Source organism: Pseudophryne corroboree, chromosome 10, assembly GCF_028390025.1.
Source record: "Pseudophryne corroboree isolate aPseCor3 chromosome 10, aPseCor3.hap2, whole genome shotgun sequence".
Lineage (NCBI taxonomy): Eukaryota > Metazoa > Chordata > Amphibia > Anura > Myobatrachidae > Pseudophryne > Pseudophryne corroboree.
In genome coordinates this window covers 292,206,218-292,231,991 of record NC_086453.1, presented here as the reverse complement: position 1 = coordinate 292,231,991, position 25,774 = coordinate 292,206,218, and the positions used below count along the sequence as shown (strand labels likewise).

Genomic DNA, 25,774 nt, shown 5'->3' with positions numbered 1-25,774 from the left:
ACAATGTTAAACCTTTAAATCTAAACCATAAACAATGTAATATGCAGTAAAACCTTAGTGTAGAGATAGGGTGTAGATGCAACACAGTGTAACCTTATTAACTTAAAAGCTGTTCGAGCGTCACCGACGCTCTGAGAATACTTAACACTATAAGAAATACACAGATACCGTGCTTAGGGTCCAACGCCTTATATGAATGTTATTACTTGCAAAAAGAATAATACAATACAAGTCACACACTACAATATAACATAGACTAACTAACCAGATAACTACACAGGAAATACAATACAATACTATTACGTTTAAGAGAATACGAGAGAAAGAGGAGAAGAGAGAGAGAGAGAGATATGGCCCATAATAACAAGAAAGACAATATGATTGCGGAGAAAACTTACGCACAAGGGGAACGATCGCATGCGCCTCTGGACATCCAGCTCCCGATTTTCAGCAATGAGAACCGTTGAAGAGTGAGCTGGATGTGATCGGCTTGTCTATTTATGCCCCACACACAATACAATTCAATGGTCCCTACAATCTCATTGTTCATTGGACACAGGAATTCCTCCTCGTATTATAACAAAAGGTCATAGGTTGATTCATACAGGTGGGCTGTGACGATTTCCAACTGCTCAGGTGGGTGGGAAACTAGGTTTCCCGCCGCATGGATAAGTAAGTGCAAATAATAGTAAATGGACATAAACTTCTTATGTCCATAACTATTCGCACGAGCGATTAATCCGCTTCAAACCAACACCGGAATATTGCTAATTAAATACTCTTCCGATGGATACTAAACACCACAGTATTACTCCTGTCTGACCCTTCGTATCAAACAAAGAGGGATTTCTCTGTCCATGAACATGCTACATTAACCAAACTTTCAGAATCTATCAACGGGACCATGATCTACAAAATACATTATATAGTGGAAATATGTAACGATTGAGTCGCACTCTACGAACACATGAACTCTACCGTAAATGCACATACCGCGCGCCCGCGGGTGCCCGCAACAGCGAGTATGCGCACGCACGGGAGAGCGCACGCATGCGCAGCGCGGACCTGTATGAGGTGCAAATATGGCAGTGTGCATCGTGATATTTTTCTGACTTTGACAAAGGAAACACAGAGGCTTTCAGTTCTCAATTATGACAGTTCTTCTTAATGCTGAATGTCCTATAGACATAAAGCACTAAGACGTGTACTCCAGTGGCGGAACTAGCGAGCGGTGGGCCCAGGTGCAACAAAATGCTTTGGGCCCCCCTCATCCCGTCCAAGTACACCCCCTCACCCCTGGAGAGGATCTGGTGAGGGGGACCTGCTCAGGGCCAGGGAAATGGATACCTAGCAACAGTGCAGTAACTAGACATTTTAGCACTGTGTGCAAGAAATGGCATCGGAGCCCCTCTTCTATGTATAACAGGGGCAGTGCGCGCCTACGGCACGTGCAAAAATTATAGGGGCGTGGCTTCATGGGGAAGGGGTGTGGCCAAAAAATAATACCAATTCTTATAACGGTGCACAGTAGTCTCCTCTATTCAAATTACGCCGCACAGTAGCACCACTACACCAGGTAGAGCCCCTTTTACACATTATGGAAGACAGATTCCCCTCTTTACACATTACAGCAGACAGCGTCCCCTTTTTACACATTACTGCAGAGTCCGCCTTTTACACATTACGGCAGACAGCGTCCCGGTTTTACACATTACGGCAGACAGCGTCCCGTTTTTTACACATTACGGCAGACATCGTCCCCTTTTTTACACATTACGGCAGATAGTCCCCCTTTTTACACATTACGGCAGACAGCGCCCCCTTTTTACACATTACGGCAGACAGTGTCCCCTTTTTACACATTACAGCAGACAGCGTCCTTTATTTTACACATTACGGCAGACAGCGTTCTCTTTTTACAAATTATGATAGATAGATAGACAGACAGACAGACAGACAGACAGATGGACAGACAGAATAGATTATACTTACTCTCTCCGCTGGCAGTCAGGCTCCTCGGTGCAGCAGCTTCTGGTAGATCCCGGGCAGGGGAGAAGGAGGAGGGAGGGGGACTCGGGAGCCACAGCAGCACACTGTAATTGGTGGAGGCGCCGCTGCAGCTGTCCCTTTCCCTCCACATAGGCTGCCCGCCGCCGCAGTGATGATGGAAGCGCATCCTAGCATTCACAGCAGTGGCCAGCCTATGTGGAAGGAGAGGGACAGCTGCAGCAGCACCTCCACCAATTACACTGGTGGTAGTTCCGCCACTAGTTTACACTTGTTATAGTGCAAATCATCCATTGTTATAAAGCACAAATAGTACGGGTCCACAGATGTATCCATGAATACAGAAGTATAACTGTGGACAAAAAAATCTAAACGTTTAGTATGCTCCGGCAAAGTGTCAAAAAATAATAATAAAAAAAAACCCATTACACATTAATTTATAAAAATCCAAATACAAAGAAATCTTCAGCCCAAATATCTCTCTTAAAGGGCCATGTGGGATTTTCTGTCCCGAAACAATACAAATGTGTACGACTTATGTACTGCCCAGGGGCAAACGCAGGATTTATTCAGGGGGGTTTCCGTGGGTATGTGTATAATATATCATTTGTTTATATGGTTGGTGAGGTAAGTGCGCTTTTCACTTCTGAGCACAAAGGAGTGGTGTGGTGTAGTCTGGCGCTATATTGTTGCTTTAGGAGGTGCCAAATTTCACTGTACATCTAAGGAGTCAATCTCAAGCGAGTTGGGCCCTGCGAGACGTTCTCATATCAAACGTACCTGAAAATTAGGCTGGCTACACATCAGGGTGATGTGTTCCTGGACGTTCCACCGGCCAACATATTGTGCCGTGCGATATGCAGTGGTATGCAGTGCGTACACCATGACAATGTCGTGGTATGACTGCACGATGTACAACATGGCATCATACATAATATCTTCTGATTGACAGTGCAGCACAGCACACCAGAAGCTATCGTGTATGACTCACTGGATTGTGCAATCATGCATAAGAGCCCAGAGATGGAGAGAACCAGGAAGGGAGGGCTTGACAGAACCAGGGTGAATTAGCTGGACAGAACCTGGAGGGAAGGTGCTGGACAGAACAAGGTATTAAGGAACCGGACAGGATCAGGGGGGAAGGTGCAGGACAGAAGCAGGGAGAAAGTGCTGAGCAGAACCAAGGGGGAGGATGCTGGACAGAACCAGGTGGGGGAATGAGATGGACAGAAACAGGGGATCTGGATAGAACCAGACACAACGATTGGGAAGAAGCTGGACAGAACCAAAAGGGAATATGGGGGGGGGGGGGGGGGGATATGGTGGTGGTGGTGGGGCGAAGAAAATAAAGGGAGAGGAGTGGTACTACTACTGTGTGGTGTATTATGTATAATGGTCACCACTACTTTTACCCCTTTCACATCGCACATAACCCGGTATCGACCCGCTCTATTGGTCGCTGTGTGATGTGAAAGGGGCAATGGAGAATTCCCGGGTCACCTGACCCGGTACTTCAAACCGGGTTATAAAAAGGGTTATTCCTGGGTTGAACACCGGGTCAGTGGCAGTGTAATCGGGTTCCCGGGTCGATGCGACCCGGGATCCGTTCACTACATAGCGAGAAGTGAAGCAGAGATGAGCTCATCTCCCAGCGCCGCCTCCGCCCCTGCCCCCACTGCTGGCTCTGTCCCAGATATGGCAACCATATTGGGACGGGAAGCCTGACGAAGCCTACTGTTAGGGTCCAATGCCAGATCCCACTCAGGAAGGATCCGTTTCCAATTCCCGGTTGTGAAAGGGGTATATGTTGCATAATGTGTAAAATGGGCACTACTACTGTGTTGCATAATGTGTATAATGGCCTCTACTACTCTGACATAATGTGTATGTGGGGTACTTCTACTTTGTGGTATGTTTATAATTTATAAAAAAAAAGCCACCCTGGGGCCGCCCCTGGTTTAAATAGTTAAAAAAAGCCACAGCCTTGATTTTTTTTTTTTTAAAGCCCCAGACAACAATAAAAGTCAATATTGTTGGAATAAGAGAAAGACCTAGGGAAATGATGAAGAATGGTCAGACAGCCGTCAGAGAGTACCTAAGACCTCTATTAACGCTAATGTAAAAGAAAACTCTTGTAAAATTTATACTTGATGGTACATGGTTCCCGATTGGTTGCATCTATTTATCCAACGACCTCAGATCTATTCTGGCGTCAGTGTTGGCATAAGGGCACCTATTTTTACATATGGGGGGTAATTCCAAGTTGATCGCAGCAGGACATTTTTTAGCAGTTGGGCAAAACCATGTGCACTGCAGGGGAGGCAGATATAACATGTGCAGAGAGAGTTAGATTTGGGTGGGGTGTGTTCAATCTGCAATCTAATTTGCAGTGTAAAAATAAAGCAGCCAGTATTTACCCTGCACAGAAACAAAATAACCCACCCAAATCTAACTCTCTCTGCACATGTTATATCTGCCTCCCCTGCAGTGCACATGGTTTTGCCCAACTGCTAAAAAATGTCCTGCTGCGATCAACTTGGAATTACCCCCATGGTGAGAATGTCCCCTTATTTCTGATTATTGTGATACTGTCTTGTCAATATTAGGGAATTTCATCACTCACCTACCCCCAAAGGATCTACGCACTGCTATGCTTACCAATACCGGAAATGTCCAAACCTTTCTATAAATTCTGTGGACATGTTTTTAATGCCGCTAAACTGTTAATTGCCTTGAATTGGAAGCAAATTGCTGCACCTTCTATTGTAACCTTAGTAAATAAGGTTTGATACATTGCCCCTATGGAGTATATTACTGCTCTTCTACATGACACTGTAGCCAAATTTCATGAAGTTTGGTCCCCTTGGTTCTCTCACTTTAATCGTACTCTGCCTGGCCTGGGTAAATTTCCTTTAGTAACTATGGGGGTCATTCTGAGTTGTTCGTAGCTGTGCTAAATTTAGCACAGCTACGATCATGTCCCCAGACATGTGGGGGGACGTCCAGCACAGGGCTAGTCCGCCCCGCATGTCTGTCCGGCCCCCCCCTGCACAAGTACAAAAGCATCGCACAGCGGCGATGCTTTTGTACTTGTTGAGTAACTCCCGGCCAGCGCAGCTCGTGCGGCTGGCCGGGAGTTGCTCGTCACTGCCCCTGGTTGCAGCGGCTGCGTGTGACAGCACGCAGCCGCTGCAGCCCGCCCCCGGCATGGTCCGGCCACGCCTGCACTGGCCAGACCGCGCCACCCAAATGGCGGCCTAATGCCGCCGTGCCGCCCCCCTCTACCGTCCTGTCAATTAGGCAGAGGTGCTAGCTAGGGAACGACAGCCTTCGGCCATCTTGCATGCGCCAGCGCACTGCGGCACCAGCGCATGCACAGTTCTGACCTGATCGCTGCGCTGCGGACAACTGCAGCGAGCAATAGGGTAGGAATGATCCCCTATATTGCTGTCTGAAGTACTCACCCCCCCCCCCCCCCATTTTTTTCTTTCTTCTTTCCCCCTTCCTTTATCTTTCTTTTTATAGTTATTCTTCTTACCATCGATTCTTTAATAGGATTATGTTTATAACTTGTTGGGCTGGAAGTAAATTAAAATGTAAAAAATGGTAGTCTGATAATACCTACTTTGAATTGTGATATTTCTTGGCCAAATTAGCAGTGTTATACCTCTAAATTTAGCACAGCTACGATCGTAAACTCAGACATGCGGGGGGACGCCCAGCACAGGGCTAGCCTGTCCCGTATGTCTGTGCCGGCCCCCCGCACAAATACAAAAGCATAGCACAGTGGTGATGCCTTTGTACTTGAGGAGAAACTCCCAGCCAGTGCAGCTCCTGCGTTGGCCGGACCACTCCCCCTAAACGGCGGCTTAACGCCGCTGTTCAGCCCCCTCCCGCCCAGCGACAGCCTCTGTCTCAGAGGCGATCGCTGGGCTCCGACGACTGCCATGCACCGGCGCACTGCGGCGCATACGCAGTTCCAACCCGATCGCTGCGCTGCGACAAACTGCAGCGAGCGAATGGGTTGGAATGACCCCCTATAATCTGTATTTCCTTTTTGCGAGATATCTATATATGTTTTACACAGATAGATGTTATAGCTTGTTGGGCTTTGTTACGAATGTTCCATTGTATTTAACTATGTTTTCATTGTCTACTACCGATACAAAGAGATTTAAAAAAGTTAATTTTTGTCAATCTTTTTTTTTTTTTTAGTGGAAAAAGTTGCGCATGGCATTTATTCACAGTGAATGGACATCTTGGTTGCATCCCACCATGGGGGTCATTCTGAGTTGATCGCTAGCTGCATTCGTTCGCTGTGCAGCGATGAGGCAAAAAAACGGCACTTCTGCGCATGCGTATGCGGCGCACTGCGCAGGCGCGGTGTACTATTACAATGAACGATGTAGTTTCACACAAGGTCTAGCGATGATGCTTTTCAGTCGCACTGCCAGCCGCAGAGTGATTGACAGGAAGTGGGCATTTCTGGGCGGCAACTGACCGTTTTCAGGGAGTGTTCGGAAAAACGCAAGCATGCCAGGAAAAACGCAGGCGTGGCTGGGCGAACGCAGGGCGTGTTTGTGACGTCAAATCAGGAAATGAACAGACTGAAGTGATCGCAAGCGCTGAGTAGGTTTTGAGCTACTCTGAAACTGCACAAAATATTTTGTAGCCGCTCTGCGATCCCTTCGTTTGCACTTCTGCTAAGCTAAAATACACTCCCAGTGGGAGGCGGCATAGCGTTTGCACGGCTGCTAAAAACTGCTAGCGAGCGATCAACTCGGAATGAACACCCATGTCCATTAGAGATGGGCATGACCCCTAGAATGACAAATGGGGGGAATGTTGTAAAGCCATGCCCCCTCACTGGTTGGCCAAACCCCTCTTTTCAGGACAGATTTTTTATTTATTTTTTGTTTGGGGGAGGGGGAGGGGGGGGGGGTTTGCCATTTCTCATTTTAACCCTAGTTATATCTCTGGTACTGACTTGGATTGCATTTGTGTTCTAGAGGACTAATTACCTGGCTGCATAACTAGTCTCTCTTGGGTGTTTGGGGGTCATTCAGAGTTGATCGCTCGCTGCCGAGTGGGACTAAATATTTTTTGCAGTAGCTCTGGACTTACTCAGCCCTTCCGATCACTTCAGTCTTTTTGGTCCCAGAATTGACGTCAGACACCCGCCCTGCAAACGCTTGGACATGCCTGTGTTTTTTCCAAACACTACCTGAAAACGGTTAGTTGACACCCATATACGCCTTCTTCCTGTCAATCTTCTTGGGTTTACTGTCTTGGTTAAATCCATCGCCCAGCAACGATCCACTTTGTACCCGAACAACGCACCTGCGCATTGCGGTGCATACGCATGCGCAATAGGGACCTGATCGCTGCGCTGCAAAAAAACGTCAGCGTGCGATCAGGTCAGAATGACCCCCATTGTGTAATACTTTACCAAGAATGCACATTTTCTTCCTGTTAAGAAATTGCTGTCATCTACTCGGAAAGTACTCCTATTTTTCAGCACATTTATATGGGTCAATCCAATCAGGTGCAAGTTTGCCAAAGTGAGTATGTTTCAGGAAATATGCATTCTGCATGTCAATGTGCACACCCAAGAAATGCGAGATGCATTTAGAAATGCGACCCAGTATACTGTAAGTGCATGAAAAAGTGGAGAAACCATCCAGCCACCTCTCCCTCCCTCCCCCCAAAAAATAATAATAATAACAATAATAATAATAATAATAATAATAATAATAATAATAATAATAATAATAATAAAAATGGCATCTTAGCTAGCAGGACCATATAAAAGGCTGTGTACTGGGAGTTTGTAAAAGGTGTTCAAATGATGATTTTTGCCCTTATTATTAATGGTGGAATAATGATAACAAGTGTTTTTCATCTAATTAAAGTCTTTCTAGCATTTTGGGCTCCAGATAATTGTAAAGTGATTTTTCAATGTTTTATTGTTGTTTTTGTAAAGAGCTGGAATAAGCACTTTTAGCTTTTATTTCAAAAACCCCTCTCCCATCAATACAACACCCCAAGTTCCTGCCCCACACCATTTAACCCATTGTTGAGCTTTACAGAGAAAATTACCTGAAAACTGGCGTCTTTATTGGCAAATTACAACCTTTAAACACCTCAATTTGCATGATTATTCATTGGGACGGGTGTACCAGAGGTACTGCACTGTCTCCTGATATTTGTACCTTATAATTAAGATGTTCTTTACCTTTTCAGCTGCTCAGATGGGTGCTTAAAAAAAAAAAAAAAAAGCTAATTTCAACTACAAAATCAATGCAAGTTTGTAATTGGATTGCAAATGTAACTTGCAGTGCAAGAAAGGCTCACAGGACCCAACTCACACCTCATTGTATTGACCTCTTAGATTAATTGGCTGTCCAGGACCCATTGTGTCAGGGGTGGCAGTGAGGGGAGGGGGGCAGTGGGTGGGGGAGCAGTGGTGGGGGGGGGGCTGCTGGGATAGGGGGCAATGAGAGCAATAGGCAGCCAGGATGGGTCAGTAAGAGCAATGAGCAGCTTTGTTGAGGCAGTGGGGGAGCGGGCAGCCAGGATGGGGGTAGTGAGGGGAATGAGCTGCTGGGATGGGGACAGTGAGGGGAATGGGCAGTCAGGATGGGACAGTGGGGCGAGTGCAGCCAGGATGGGGGCAGTGAGGGGAGCTGGGCAGCCAGGATAGGAACAGTGAGATAAATGGGCAGTCATGATGGGGGCAGTGAGGGATATGAGCAGCGAAGATGGGGACAGTCAGGGGAATGAGCAGTCAGGATGGGACACTTAGGGAAGGTGGGCAGCCAGGATAGGGGCAGTATGAGGAATGGGCAGCCACGATTGGGCAGTGAGTAGGGTGTGCTGTCAGGATTGGGGCAGTGAGGAGAATGGGCAGATGGTATGGGGGCAGTGAGGGGGGTGATCACTCAGGATGGGGGCAATGAGAATGGGCAGCTGGGATAGGGGCAATGGGCAGGCAGGATGGAAGCAGGGATAGTTCCCACTGGGCCAGTCCTATACACCCATTTGCTAGGCTGGCTGACACTCACATGTTTCTCTGTGCTAGTTGCCACATTTTTGGGAATTGCATTCCTCTGTAGAACACAAACCAGAGGCTCCCAGCTTCCCCACATCAGTCATCTCTATCACCTCCGTGTCTCCTCACTCCACTTATCCATTCCCTTCTCTCTGTAGGATGGGTTGGGCTGTCCACTGAGGCTGCTTGAGTAGAGGTAAGCTTCTGTGCTGATGGGACTCGTGAGTAGGAGCCGGAGGAGCGGGACATGGCGGGACCTTTTCAGGCACATTCACTCCAGCTCTTTGTCCTGACTCCTGTTTAAGGCTCAGTGGTGGAACTAGTGAGCAGTGGGCCCAGGTGCAACAAAATGTCCCGTCCCCCCCCCCTTCATCCCATCCAAGTCCACCCCCTCACCCCTGAAGAGGATCTGGTGGGGGAGACCTGCTCAGGGCCAGGGAAATGGATACCTAGCAACAGTGCCGTAACTAGACATTTTAGCGCTGTGTGCAAGAAACGGCACTGGCGCGCCCCCTTAATGTAAAATAGGGGCAGTGCGCGCCGTAGTCGCGTGCAAAAAATGTAGGGCCGTGGCTTCATGGGGAAGGGGTGTGGCCACAAAATAATACAATTCATATTATGGTGCACAGTAGTCACCATTATTAAAATTACGCCGCACAGCAGCGCCACTATACCAGGTAGAGCCCCTTTTACACATTACAGCAGACAGATTCCCCTTTTTACACATTACGACAGTGTCCTCTTTTTACACATTATGGCAGACAGCGTGCCCTTTTTTACACATTACAGCAGACAGCGTCCCCTTTTTACACATTACGGCAGACAGCGTCCCCTTTTTACACATTACGGCAGACAGCGTCCCCTTTTTACACATAACGGCAGACAGTCCTCCTTTTTTACACATTACGGCAGACAGCGTCCCCTTTTATACACATTACGGCAGACAGCGTCCCCTTTTTACACATTACGGCAGACAGTGTCCGCTTTTTTACATATTATGGCAGACAGCGTCCCTTTTTTACACATTACGGCAGACAGCGTCCCTTTTTTACACATTACGGCAGACAGCATCCCCTTTTTTAAACAGAAAGAAAGAAAGAAAGAAAGAAAGAAAGAAAGAAAGAAAGAAAGAAAAGATTATATTTACTGGCTCTTCGGTGCAGGCAGATGATGATCCCGGGCAGGCAGGGAAGGAGGAGGGGGGAGGGGAAATCAGGACTGGAGCCGCAGCAGTGCAGTGTAATTGGTGGAGGCGCTGCTGCAGCTGTCCTCTTCTTCCACATAGGCTGGCCGTCGCTGCTGTGATGAGGGAAGCGCATCCCAGAATTCACAGCGGTGTAGGACAGCCTATATGGAAAGAGAGGGGCAGCTGCAGCAGTGCCTCCACCAATCACATTGCGCTGCTGCGGATCCAGTCCCCCTCCCTCCTCCTCCTTCTCCCCATGGCGTGGCTGTGTCCCTGCGCTGAGTGCGCTCTCCTCCTCGGCGGCCCGCAGCGACAGGCGGCATTTAATGAATCAGTTTGACTTGTTACATGCCGCGCTGGCTTTGGGACCCTTCACAGTGGCGGGCCCCAGTGCAAGGCACCGCTTGCACTGGTGGTAGTTCCGCCACTGATAAGGCTGTTGTCAGTGCTGCTGCTGCCGATGGAGGGAGTCGGAACCCAGGAGATATGGGGAACAGGTGACATTCTTGCTTAACTTAGTCTGACTTCTTCCCGGTGAGTCCCTTTCACTCCCATCCTGCATGTTTCTTCCTACCATTACTTCCATTATGCCTCCTGCTTCACACCGCTACTCCCATCCTGTCCCCCTGCTCAGCAGCACTACTCTCATCCTGCCCCCTGCTCCGCACCACTACTCCCATCCTGCCCCCTGCTCCGCACCACTACTCTCATCCTGCCCCCTGCTCCACACCGCTACTCCCATCCTGCCCCCTGCTCCACACCGCTACTCCCATCCTGCCCCCTGCTCAGCACCACTACTCTCATCCTGCCCCCTGCTCCGCACCACTACTCTCATCCTGCCCCCTGCTCCACACTGCTACTCCCATCCTGCCCCCTGCTCCACACTGCTACTCCCATCCTGCTCCCTGCTCAGCACCACTACTCTCTTCCTTCCCCCTGCTCCACACCACTACTCCCATCTTGCCCCCTGCTCCACACCGCTACTCCCATCCTGCCCCCCTGCTCAGCACCAAAACTCTCATCCTGCCCCCTGCTCCGCACCATTACTCTCATCCTGCCCCCCTGGTCCACACTGCTACTCCCATCCTACCCTCCTGCCCAGAACCACTACTCTCCCCCTGTCCCCTGCTCCACACCACTACTCTCATCCTGCCCCCTGTTCCACACTGCTACTCCTATCCTGCCCCCTGCTCAGTACCACTACTCTCATCCTGCCCCCTGCTCCACACCTTTACTCCCATCCTGCCCCCTGCTCCACATGGCTACGCCCATCCTACCCTCCTGCTCAGCACCACTACTCTCCTCCTGCCCCCTGCTCCACACCACTACTCCCATCCTGCCCCCTGCTCCACACCGCTACTCCTATCCTGCCCCCTGCTCCACACTGCTACTCTCATCCTGCCCCCTGCTCCACACTGCTACTCTCATCCTGCCCCCTGCTCCACACTGCTACTCTTATCCTGCCCCCCTGCTCAGCACCACTACTCCCATCCTGCTCCACACTGCTACTCCCATCCTGCCCCCCTGCTCCGCACCACTACTTTCATCCTGCCCCTGATCAACACTACTACTACTCCCACCCTATCGCCTGCTTCCCATTACTACTACTACTCCCATCCTGCCCCAATTCCCACTACTACTACTTCCAGTGATGGCAGAGTGTATGGAGCTTGTGCTCCAGGCCTCATAGTACAATACCCATCCTAACCACCGCCCCTCCTCTGGAATATACCCGTAACCCACCCTATCATCCCCGGCCTCGTAATATATCCTACCCCCCTGGCACACTAAACATACAGTGCCCCCCTCCCCCCAGAGCAAGGACATACACTACCCTCCCTAGACGCCATCCATCTACCCGTCTAAGGTTACTACTCTGTCAGCGGGAACATTTACTGCATTTAGGTGGTCATTCCGAGTTGTTCGCTAGCAGTTTTCGTTCGCAGCGCATCAATCTGGCCAAAAAAGGCACTTCTGCGCATGCGGCGCAATGTGCACGCGTTTCGTACTATTACAACGAACGATGTAGTTTCATACAAGGTAAAGTGAAGCTTTTCAGTCGCACTGCTGGCCGCAGAGTGATTGACAGGAAGTGGGCGTTTCTGGGTGTCAACTGACCATTTTCAGGGAGTGTTCGAAAAAACGCAGGCGTGCCAGCAAAAACGCAGGCGTGGCTGGGCGAAAGCAGGGCGTGTTCGGGACATCAAAACAGGAACTGAACAGTCTGAAGTCATCGCAAGCGCTGAGTAGGTCTGAAGCTGCTGTGAAACTGCACAAAAATTTTGTAGCCGCTCTGCGATCCTTTCGTTCGCACTTCTGCTAAGCTAAAATACACTCCCAGAGGGAGGCGGCATAGCGTTTGCATGGCTGCTAAAAATTGCTAGCGAGCGAACAACTCGGAATGACCACCTTAGTCACAGCTTGCTGGCTGTCATGCTGCATTTCTGACTTGCCCATATTTCCAGTGTGACTATTTTAGATCTAAAGCTTCCTGAGGTACCTTACATAGGTGAGTCCATATGTATGACATCAATGGATGACAGTTTGCCAGTGTCATCTAGCTCAATGAGAGCATGTAGATGATATGAACTGTTTTGATATATTTTTGATTTTTGCGCGGCAAGTCATATATGACATAATAAAATAGTGTTGTATTATTTATTGAGTCCCTGTCATATTGGAATAGTGAAAGGAGCTTATTCAGCATATTTGACTTAGGGCCTGCTTTTTATTATTGTTGTGAATGCTCCTTTTATTACCTGAAATGACTCAGCCTCCATCTGTGTTTTTATTGCAAAGACCTCTTGTGCATCACTTTCAATTATTTAGTCTCCTCCTGTTATTTTATTGCAAACAACTTGAATTTGTTACTTTTAAGATGATACAAAGTGACATGTTATTTTGTTCCCTGGTAAAACTGAAACATGCAGCGCTGCAGTTGCAAGTCTATATATCTATTTCCAAAGTTCTATAAACGTGGAAAGAGTGGTTACTTTCCTGACATATTCCTGTGTGTAGCTGCAGAGTGCTGTGAAGTGCCACTGTTAAAAAGAAAACTTATTTATTGGTATACGGTACCCCCCCCCCCCCCCCCCCAACCCAGACACATACACTATCCATTCCCCAAGGAACATACACTTAACATCCTCTTTTTTCCTATTGAGAGCAATGTGGTTCACCCTCCCCCCTATCCGGGACCGATGTGCTTGTCTTTTTCTGTGGGGGGCAATATTTTTTTCTTATGCAATGTTTTTTTGTCCCGATGGTGTTCGTACAGAAATGCGGTGCACATTTATACACACGCACAAAGAAGTGTATTAGAAAAGTGCTGGGTTTTCCTAGGCAGCTACAGGTGTTTGGTTAATAAGGCACAGATGTAAAATATTATGGACGTGTTGCTTATACGGACACATTAGAGGCCATACTCAGATGGAAGATCTGTACTTAGCATAGGGCTGGTGAAAGTTTCAGTGGTGGCGTCTAAAGATGCACAAAGCCTGATTGCAGCGTCTGCAGACACTGACAGTGGGTGTCTCAGTTCTTGTAAATTCAGACGCACTGGGCTGGATTGAAATGGGCGATGGCACCCGCTGGCGTTATTCTAATGTTACTGCTGATGGGCGCGACAAGATCATTTCAGCTTGCTACCCCCAGAGGTAGCAAGCTGAAATGCATGTAAAAAGACCCGTTTGGGCAACCAAAATGGTCTTTTCACGATCGCGCCCATTGGTTTAGTCTGGTTTAGGTGCTTTGCACGCCTAAACCAGACTGTACTGGGTGCAATAGGGGCGAAAACGGGGTACATTTGAATATCGCCCCTCTATCTCCCGTCACTTTAGACCGGAGATAGGGGGCGCGTTAACATTTGAATGCAGCCCACTTATGTACACGAAGGAAGGGCTGTGTATTGGCATTAGCATAAAGTTACAGATGCAACTACAGCAAAAGATGCAAGAAAAGCCGGAACTGTGTTCAACTGAGAATAGGGCTGCTGACATAAATTTCTGAGGCTGGTTTTCCATCCCAATCCATCCCTAGTGAAGAAAATGGGCAGGTGGGATGGGGGCAGGGAGGAGAATGGGCAGCCCGGGTGGGGGCAGTGAGGTTAACGAGCAGCGAGGAGAGGGACAGTGGGGGTAATTCAGACCTGATCGCGGGGCAGAGATTTTTGCTGTCCTGCGATCAGATACAGGGGGAGGGTATTTTAGCTGTGCAAGTGTGCGATCACATGTGTAACAGAGCTGCACAAACTGATTTTGTGCAGTCTCCGCGCAGCCCAGGACTTACTCAGCCGCTGCGATCACATCAGGCTGTTCAGGACCGGAACTGACAATTGACGTCAGACACCCGCCCTTCAAATGCTTGGACACGCCTGCGTTTTTCAAGACACTCCCTGAAAACGGGCAGTTGACACCCACAAACCCCCTCCTCCTGTCAGTCTCCTTGCAATCGCCCGTGCGATCGCTTTTTTTCGCACCATCCTATGCTATGCACAGATGCCCGATGCAGTCGTTCGATGCGCCTGTGGATTGCGGTGGATACGCATGCTCAGTTCAGACCTGATCACAGGCTGTGAGAAAACGCAGCCTAACAATCATGTCTGAATTACCCCCAGTGAGGGGAACAGGTAGGTGGGATGGGCAGTGGGGAGGGGTGTGGTATGGTATGCCAGCGGCCGTCTCCCGGCGACAAGCATACCGGCGCCGGAAGCCCGACCGCCGGCATACCGACAGCGTGGGGAGCGCAAATGAGCCACTTGCGGGCTCGCTGAGCTCGCCACGCTGCAGGCACGGTGGCGCGATACGCTATTTATTCTCCCGCCAGGGGGGGTCGTGGACCCCCACAAGGAAGAAAAACTGTTGGTATGCCGGCTGTCGGGATTCCAGCGCCGGTATACTGTGCGCCGGGATCCCTACAGTCGGCAACCTGAAGACCACCCGTGGGGAGGGGGGTAGTGATCAGTCAGGATTGGGCAATGAGCAGGCGGGATGGGGGCAGGGAGGGGAATGGGCAGCCAGGATGGGGCAATGAGCGGAATGGGCAGCCAGGATGAGGGGAGTGGGCAGGCGGAATGGGGCAGAGAAGGTAGTGGGGAGGCGGGATGCGGCGAGGGGAGTGGGCAGCCAGGATGGGGCAGTGAGGGAAGTGGGCAGCCAGGATGGGGCAATGAGGGGAATGGGCAGCCAGGATGAGGGGAGTGGGCAAGCGGGATAGGCCAGCGAGGGGAGTGGGCAGCCAGGATGGGGCAGTGAGGGAAGTGGGCAGCCAGGATGGGGCAATGAGGGGAATAAGCAGCCAGGATGAGGGGAGTGGGCAGGCGGGATGGGGTAGAGGGGAGGCGGGATTCGGGATGCGGCAGCGAGGGGAGTGGGCAGCCAGGATGGGGCAGTGAGGGAAGTGGGCAGCCAGGATGGGGCAGTGAGAGAAATGAGCGGCCGGGATGGAGGCAGTTTAGAGATGGGTGATCAGTCAGAATTTTAACACACACAGCGCTGTCACTATTCCGCTGACTACAATGGAAAAAGCATAGTTGTAGACTGTCAGCGTTCAGGTAGGCCACGCCCTGTGGGCAGACTCTTCCCCCCCCCCCCCCCCTCCCCCGCCACGCCCCTGTGCAGCGGCTCGCGGCTGTTACATAACGTGCACGGACAGGTGACTATCAGCTGTATCCCGGAAGTAGCGCCAATGGTCGCCTCGCACAATCTGTCCCGGCCACGCCTCCGCCAATCCGCGATTGGTTTGCTGTAGAGTCCGGCCTGTAGGAGGACCGTGGGTGGGGCGCTGTCACGTTGCACAGTGAATGTGCGGTGTGTGTTCCCGGGCGACAGCGGGGAGATTCCGAGTCAGATAGGGAGCGAGCAGTAACCGAGAGCGGAGAGTTCTTACCGGAGAATACATTGCCACAGGAGGCCTCAGCGGCAGCTAGACATCCCAGAGGAGCCGGCGCCTGTGTGAGTGCTGCACCAGCTCTGCTTATCGCCTTACTGTGGTTGTTGTTATTTATTTCTTATTAGTTTAATATATATGTACAATTATCACTGTTATTGTTAATAATCATACAACAATATTATTATTATTATTATTATTATTATTATTTGTATTTTTATTATTATTAAGATGAATGATGATGTATAGGTGCACCCACCCTCTGTATGGCAATGGGCATTCCTCTGACTGCCAGTACACAGTAACTTCTCACCGCTACACATGCACTCGCCTGCAAAGAGCATTATGCTGACCAATGTGATATCATGCAGCTCACAAATGTCCTACAGATCTGGTGATGAAATTGTACAGTCTATATAATGTATCAGCAATGCAATATACCATGGCTGCTGCAATGATCACCCATCTCTGGCATTTAGAACCCCAGGAGTCCCCTGGCTTTGGCAATGGGAGCTGGCGCCTGGGCTGTGATTGCACATTGGTGGAACAGATGTTTGGCTGTGTGACCTGTCATTGTGTGTAGTTATCCGGCTGTGCGGGTCCCTGTGATGCTGTTATTGCAGCACATGGCATATCTGTGTGACATGTTTCTGCCCCCCCATCCAGCACAGACTTATTACTGTGGCACGTATAATAAGCGATGGCAGACTGTGCTTGCACAGGGTAGGTCTTGGCATAGAATAGTGTATGTGCTGGATTTCTACCCCCACCTATTGTTTGATCCATGTGGATTTCATGAAAGTGACACATGAGAACATGCCTCGCTATCTGCATGCAGGGCTCCCTTGACTATGTCCCCAAAGCAATGCTTTATGGGTGCCCGGGGTGCAAATGTGCAGCCACGTTGATGCTTCAGTCTGCAGACCATAATAATGTATTTACACCTTTGCAACCTGCTATTTTATACTCTCTGCTATGCTTTATTCACCTCCTCTTCCATGCTATATGGTAAATGTTTGCAGTGATATCTGGCATATTGACGATTGTATTGCTTTCTGATCTGTCCGTAAAACTTGAATTGTTTGAAAGATACATTTGTGTAGCTTGGTGGGCCCATCGCCTGTGGAAATAATAATGCAATCCGTTGTCAATGGCACGTTGATTAGAAATGTGTCAAGCCGTCAATATTAGTGGTGGTTATGCTTTAGACTGGCTGTAACAAACAAACTTAGGCTTTAAATGAGGATGAAATACAGCTTTTCTGTTAGTACTGAGGCTTGGAAGCTGATTGATGTAGAGTTCTGTGCCAAACACATGCAGGAGATTGGCACTCAGTGCAGAGCCAATAGGAGAGGGTGTACTCAGTCTGATCTCCCCATTGGTTCTCCACTGATTGAAAATTCACAGCTTAGCAATTCACGTGAAGCAGACATGCTTTTCTGAAACAGTCTATCTGCGCTGCACATGCTGTACCACCTCCCCGCCATATCCCCACCGCTCCTTCTGATACGACATGCCACCACTAGAAATCTGTCCTTTAGGATAAAACAGCAGTTCTGATTTTATTAACACTGTCCAATTGTATTGAATATGGGTGTATGTGTGTTTATGTATATATGCATTATATAAAAAAAAAAATATATATGACTGACCTGATGACGGAGTGGTAATAAAGTTCTCCGAAACGTTGTATATTCTGCCTTAAACGTATTCTACATCGGAGTGCCGCCGTACCTGGGAGTATATATGTATGTATGTATGTGTATGTATATATATATATATATATATATATATATATATATATATATATATATATATATATATATATATATATATATATAATATAGTGTGTATATATATATATATAATATAGTGTGTATATATATATATATATATATATGTGTGTATATATATATATATATATATATATATATATAATCATAGGGGTTGACAGTCATTAGGTCGACATGAATTTTATATTAAAAAATAATATATATATATATATATATATATATATATATATATATATATATATATATATATATATATATATATATATATATATATATATATATATAATTTTTTTTTTTTTTTGGTGTCTTTTTTTTTTTTTTTCTTCGTAAAGTGATTGGGAACGCCAATTAGTGTACCGTATCCCCTTGCATGACTCACGTAACTATTCCCAATCGTAGTCCACGCGGATTGTATAGTATAAAAAGTAATTTTAAAAAAGTGAAAACCGCATGTCGACCTAGTGACAGGTCAACCACTTTTGGTCGACATAAAGTGCTGTCAACTTAAAGACCAGATACCAGATATGAGATACAAAGCTCACCTTCACTAACGTTAATTAATATAATGTGTGTGTGATTTTTATATATATATATATATATATATATATATATATATATATATATATATATATATATATATATATATATATATATATTTTACTGGGCAAAATAATAATCAGTTATTTCAAATAAATTGGTATACAAGCGATCGCGTGGAACTAAAACATGAAAAAAGCTATGACTGCACTGTGATAGAGGAGGGTACAGGTGTACACGGTTTCTCTGTCCTAAATTGTGGGAGTACTTTCTGTTTTTGTGACTGGGTCACATCATCCCAGGCTAACCCCTTTCAGATTACAAAAGAACGTTGCACCTGGGATTTTGTACACAGGCACAACCCGGCTGAGACCCCTTTTAAGACTTGCGTCTGGACCCGGCTCATTGCCAGGTCAGCAATGTCTCAGCACCGGTGCTTGGAGATGAGGTCATTTCCAAGCGCAGACTCTATGTTGTGAACCGGTCCCTGGTCGGATCGACCTGGGTTGCCCGTTTACGCTGAGCCTTATCTGAGTCCTTCCTGGAATAATTCCTGGTTCACTGGACCCGGATTGAGACGTTTTCACTAACCAAAATCTCGGGTTCACATGTAATACCCCGAGATTTTCATATCCGTGGAAAAGGGGTGTAGATCCTCCTGGCTCCTAGATGTGACAGATCTGGTATTTTAGCCAGCTCTGAATGGATCACCTTATTACCAATGTTGCGTACCAAGTTACTGATGTGGCTCATTAATTACTGTCCTGTAGACTGCAGTGTTTTGATATAGAAGTCCGAGTTATCTATAAACAATCTTGGTGCAGTTCAAATATGGGTGACTCTCGGCTGCGCACATATTTGCAGTACACAGCTGTATTGCAAGTTTTCTGTGGCATGTGAGGAAAAATCTCCCTTATCGGCTGGACACGGTGTGCCGGTAAGAATGTCACATTGCAGACGTCGCATGTAACTGCATTGCCCCCTTAGAGGAATTTCATTTTGCAGAATTTTTATCATGTTGATTATGGAGCTCCATTAAGAGCTGGCCGCTGCTGCGTCCCAACAACACCGTTTGCCTGCGTGGCCTCGAGCATTGCGGCCGCATTCCTTCATGTGATTGACAGCGCCAGGCATTGGGTTGCGCCGGCAGCATTTTTTGGGTAGGCTGTGTGACGCCACATGCAGGCCAGTGATCGCGCTGAGACCAAAAAAAAGTGGGTCCCAGGGACCCCTCACTTTAAAAAATCGGGGTCCTACCTGTCCTTTTCTGGGTCCCATCGGAATGAAGGTTTTAATTTCGTCTTATTAATGATTCAAATATAAAAACACAAACTTGATGTGGACACTACAAAAGTGGTGCAAAGGGGAGAATGGGGTGACGATGCTGCTGGGCTGTGTAGCATACAGGACAACCCGCACTATAGATGTAACTAGACATTTTGGTGACCTTGTGGCAGAAAGAGAATTGGTTCTCCCTCACCTACACTGAAAACTGCGACAATGTGCGCCAAATTTTTTAGGGGCGTGGCTTCATGGGGAAGGGGCGTGGTCACATAATAGTACCAATTCATATTACTCCACACAGTAGTGCCGCTTATACAAATTGCACCAGGTAGAACCTCCTATACACACTGAGCCAAGGAGAGCACGTTATACACATTGCGCCAGGCAGAGCACGTTATACACATTGCGCCACACGTTGCGCCAGGCAGAGCACGTTATACACATTGCGCCAGGCAGAGCACGTTATGCACATTGCGCCAGGTAGAGCACTTAACAATTATATGATTAAAAAACAGGACAACATTATTAAATAATACATTTTATATATGTAATGGCTTTATGGTGCCGCTATAATAGGAGCCCCAGACTGGATTTAGACACTACAGAAGTGTTGTGGGGGAGGGAAGGTGACAATGCTGCTGGGCTGTTATCATATCGGAAGTATGCGTTCAGGATCCTGGCTGTCGGGATCCCAGCAGCGTAATACCGATGCCGGAATCCTGACAGCCGCCAGAATACCAACACTGGCATCCCGAGGAGATCAGGATCCCGGCAACGATATCCTGACAGTCAGGATCCTGAAGGTAAGTATGCACTGCCGCCACTGGTTTAGCGGGGGGGGGGGGCTGGGGGGGGGTTAGGATATGGTGTTGGGGAGGTTAGGGTTAGGCTGCAGAGAGGGGGGATAAGTGTTAGGCACTAAGGGGATGGGTTAGGTTTAGGCTGCGGGAAACGGAGGGTTAGGGGTGGGAGGTTAGGGTACCCTCTGCACTCGTCACTCTTGTCAGCTTTGCTGCGATCGGGATGCTGGTGTCGGTATACTAAATGCCAACATCCTGACCGCCGACTTCGGACACTTGGTACAACCACTGGATTCGAGTCATGCTGCCTGTAATTTATTTGCTGACTGATCAACTTCAGTGACACTCACTGTGCTGGCTGTCTTTACAGTAACCAGCAGCAACCAACAAAGACAGCCAGCACAGTGAGTGTCACTGAAGTTGATCAGTCAGCACATAAATTACAGGCAGCATGACTCGAATCCAGTGGTTGTACCAAGTGTCCTGTATGCTGCAGAGACCAGCAGCACTGTCACCCTCTCGCCTCACCCCCACCCCATGCAACATTTTTGTAGTGTTTAACACCTGTTTGCCGGCGCCATGCAGCCCCCATCTCCGCCTTCCCACCGATATGAGCAGCCCCCCAGCCGCCACCGCAAGTCCAGCTCACCCTTCCGCACAGTCCGCGTTCACTTCCACCCGCAGCACAGTGTGTTAGCGCACCGTAGAGCCGTCCTTGCTCTCTGTGTGCCCCCCCCCCCCCCCCCCCCCCCCCCCGTGTGAAGCTGCAGCAGGTGATCGGCGGGGGAAAAGCCGTTCTCTCTGTCCGGCCCCCGTGATGCTGCAGCAGGTGATCGGTGGGGGGGGAAGCCGTCCTCACTCTCTGTCCGGCCCCCGTGATGCTGCAGCAGGTGATCGGTGGGGGGGAAGCCGTCCTCACTCTCTGTCCGGCCCCCGTGATGCTGCAGCAGGTGATCGGCGGGGGGAAGCCATCCTCACTCTCTGTCCAGCCCCCGTGAAGCTGCAGCAGGTGATCGGAAGTGTGTGTGTGTGTGTGTGTGTGGGGGGGGGGGGGGCCGCACCGCCGCAAGAGGGCTGGTCAGGCTCCGTCTCTGTCCTCTGTTACAGGAAACTTAAACAAGACAACCAGCTTCAGCGGAGCGCCTCCCCGGGGACCCACACAGTTTAGAAAAGTGAGTCCCCCGGACCACAGATCAGGATAAAATACGTGCTATAGCGCGTATTTGCGAACACTGGCAGGCGCTACAATTTAAAAACACGGCGGCGGACCGCCTGACAGCGCAGCCAGGAGAGCTGCCAGGGGTCAACCTTAATTTGATGTGTCAGCAGTGGACGTGTTGGCAGGTGGCGCCACACATGCTGGTCGGCCTTGTCCTGTGCTGGGTGGCACCCAGCATGTGCGGACATGGACGCAGATCTTTCTGCGTATGCATCAATCTGCGTCCATCTCTGAAACAGGTCCCTATGCAGTACTTTATCACCCACTTCTTCATGCAAAAGCTGATGCTGTAAGCCAGAATAATATACACATTCTCCAGGGAGGAGACGGAGCGTTGCTTGGGCGGTGCGGCACAAACTGGGATGGAGGGGTGGTCAAACTGGGGCGTGTTGTCGGTGTGATCACGGCAACTGCGTGATGTCGCACACAGCCGCCGCAATAAAATGTATGCCTGCGGGACTCCTGTGGGCGCAGCTAAGCTAGTTTCTGCTAATGGGCAGAAATTGCGATGCGTTTGCAATTTCTGCTTGTTCAACGAGGGGAGGCGGCGGTCAGCATGCTGGGCGGCCTTCCCCAGCAATGGGTGGCCACCAGAATGTGCGCCAAAGCGTTGCAAATTCTTCTAATTAGCAGAATTTGCAATTCTTACTGAATTAGGCCCTGTATTCGAGAGCTCCCATGTGTTCTGTGCAGCACAGCATAATGTTTTGGGGCTGTATAAATAACTATATACTACTTCTTTTAGGTAAATGGACATCTTAATCTGTTCCAAAAAACATCTCTTCTGGTGTCACTCAAACCCCTCCTCTTTTGGGAGTTCACACCTGGAATCCACACCCCATTTAGTAATTTAGGCAATCCCAAGAGATGACATGTTTCATTCTCTTACCTTCTGTGGCCTTGGTAAGCTGCTTTAAACACTCTTGTGCTTTCTTTCCGTCTTTTTAGTCGTTGCTGTTTTGTATAAATTATAGTCTTGCCTTGTTTCGTCTATCATTTTGGTTAAACCACAATCTCCCAATTAGCGTCTGATTAAATTGTAGTCTGAAATAGCGTGTTTAAGGTAAGGAGCTTAAAAAACCAAACACAAACCATTGTAGAAGTCCCTGTGTATCGGGCGCCTGCTGAGTTTTTACGTGTGGCAGTGAGTCATTGCTTGGCACTTCTCTAGGAATAGGGGGTAAAGGCAGCAATCTTTGTGCTGGCAGTACTAAAATATCTGGATTGTTTATGATCACGGATGTTCTAAACCCTGTCTAGAATTTAATGCGACATGTACTCATTACAGTTCATTAGCGGTAGGTCTCTTGCGGCTCGCCAGCTGATATGGCACTACATGTCCCAGCATGCCCTGACAACCAACTGGAGAGCTATATCTAACCCAATCACTCCCAGCTTTGGAAGCAGCATCTCTCCTTGGGTATCATCTGCCGGGGGGGGGGGGGGCAGAAAGCTGAATGAATTGGGAAATCTTTACTGTATAATACAGAAAAGCTCCCAATTTACACAAACATTTGTGTGTGTGTGTGTGTATATATATATATATATATATATATATATATATATATATATATTAATGTGTGTATCTCTGTTTTAGTCTTCCTGCTGTTTCAGATGGATTGTAGGCATATTGTTATGCTTGGTGTTGGCGTAGTGCATGGTACTATAACTTGGCTCGGGGCCGAGTAGGTGTAAGTCTCTGCCTCTGATTGGCTGGCAGCTTTTTGTTCTAACCATAGGTTGCGTAATGACACGTGTGGTGCTGGAACATTTTGTACTAATGTACTTTCTCTGTTCTGTCAGTCTACAAATATGTCCTCAATAGTACCCAGAACAGGAAGCCAAGCATGTGTATGGTTACATTGGGTACATGTGTTATTCATCATTGTCTTATCTGTTTATCACAACTTGAAAATGCATAGTACTGCTGGGAGAGTTTGCCAAACTTTCAGTCCCTTATAAAGCTTATATACTAGAGAGCACTGTCTGCTGTTGGATATTAACTTTTCCTTATTAATGAGCCGTGTGCTATGCTTTATTGTGATTTTATACCAGCATTCTCATAGGTAAATACTGCAGTAGGCATATGCGGTGTGTCATGCATGACGCCGGAATTCTGGGGGGGGGGGGGGGGGAGCGCGAAATGAAGCCCCTAGCGGGCTCGATGGCGACCTGTGTGTTTTACTCTCGCTCTATGGGTGTCATGGACAGACCGTTGGGATTGTGAGGGTGCGGGATGTAGGGAGGGTCTCCTGACCGCTGGTCACATAACTAGATTCCTGGCATATGTATTGGGCCTTACACACTGGACGATTAGTGTGATATGAATGATGATCGATATCGTCCAAATTGGCTTACATTGAAAAACGATGAACGACCATGGGGACGCGCATCGTTCATCGTCTGTGCCTCCACAATAAATTATGTGAACGATATATCGTACATTTCGGAACGATATCGTTCTTGGATATCGTCCAGTGTGTAGGGCTTTTTGCTCTTTTATGGTTCATCATTGGAACTTTAGGGTGTGGTATGGAGGGTCGACAGTGTCTAGGTCGACCACTATTGGTCAACATTAACTAGGTCTACAGGGATGCTAGGTCGACATGGCCTAGGTCAAAAGGTCAACATGAGTTTTTCTTTTAAATGTTTTTTTTTTTTTTTTTTTTTTGGTGCCGTTTTCTCCGTACAGTGACCGGGAACCCCAATTAGTGCACCGTGTCCCCTTGCATGGTGAGCGGCTTCAGGCAAGGTTACTATTCCCAATCGTAATCCGCGTGGATCGTTAAGTATGAAAAAGTTTAAAGAAAGAAAAGAAAAAATGTGAAAACCTCATGTCAACATTTTGACCTATAGACCTAGATAGAACATGTCGACCAATAGTGGTCGACCTCGTTACTGTCTACCTAGAAACCGGATACCGGATCTTTAGAGTACTCTACTTCTATTTGTTTTGGGCTATTTGTTATCTGTGAGAATACAAACTACTGGTGAAAGAATTTAGGAAGGCGGGGGCATAGGTTTCGCACCGATGTTAGTCATTGGGAAGAAGTCATGCTCTTATGTAGGTTGTACTATTCCTAAGTACATGCTACTGTATGTTTTAAACACTGTCCTTACACTGTATATTGCTAATGTTGAAATGCAGAAGAGCGTTGTTTAAAATATACAATGCAATAACATGATTTATACAGATGTTATCCACTTATGTTCGTGTATGTGTTGGAATTCGTAGGAACCAGTTAAATATTAATATAACCTACTCTCTGGTTCCTGTGGGTTGTAGAGCATCTGTGCACATCCAAAATATTTCACCACATATCTTTGTTTTACCTTGTTATGAAGCAAAACGTTCCTCCCCTTAACTCCAGTACACTGTGAACTTCCCCTGCAACTTAGAAAACTCACGTGGCTGCAACTGTGTTTGTGGTTCAAGAACAGTCGGTTTGGCTGCTGTCAGTGGCACAGTATGTTCAGCCAGGGGGTGTGTCGTCTGAGAAGAGAATAGGATCTTATCTGTACTGTACCATGACTGCTCTATGGGCTGTGTGACAGTACGAGCAGATAAAAATATCTTGCAAACTGTAGGACAGGAGCGAGGCCTGATGTCATGATAATTACATTCTCTTTTATCGCCCCTAATTGACTAGGAAGTTAAGGTTTTTTTTTTTCTTTTGCTTTGATACTTTTGCAGAATTAACCATTATTCCTAAACAAACCTAATAATTAAGTATCTCCTGTTACCATTCAACTCCCACTCATTTCACTTGCTTTTGTGTTTATTTTTATATCTCGCTGTGCCGTCATTACACGCATTGAAAGGGAGATAAAATAGTAATGGGAAGTCTGCGTAGAGAGTTGGAAATTACGCTAAATGCTGTGCCATTGATAAATATAGGAACTTGGAGAAACAGATGTATTCAGATTCCTTTTGGCATGCTTAGTCTAATTATGATCATTACTATTTGAATCCTTTTCCTGTTAAAACTGTGTGTGTCATGTTCCCAGTCA

General features: G+C 47.8%; 1 protein-coding gene across 4 annotated transcripts in view; it reads left to right on the top strand.

The window, feature by feature from the left end:
• The first annotated feature begins 15,913 nt into the window (after nucleotides 1–15,913).
• Nucleotides 15,914–25,774, top strand: part of PER3 (period circadian regulator 3) — a 75,071-nt gene continuing 65,210 nt past the window's right edge. For 2 of the 4 annotated variants that reach the window (XM_063943379.1, XM_063943376.1), the window contains exon 1: nucleotides 15,914–16,195. The gene's annotated coding sequence lies outside the window, so the exon portion shown is untranslated. Of the gene's footprint in view, nucleotides 16,234–25,774 lie in introns of all 4 variants that reach the window. The other 2 variants (XM_063943377.1, XM_063943378.1) reach the window with 2 other exon arrangements.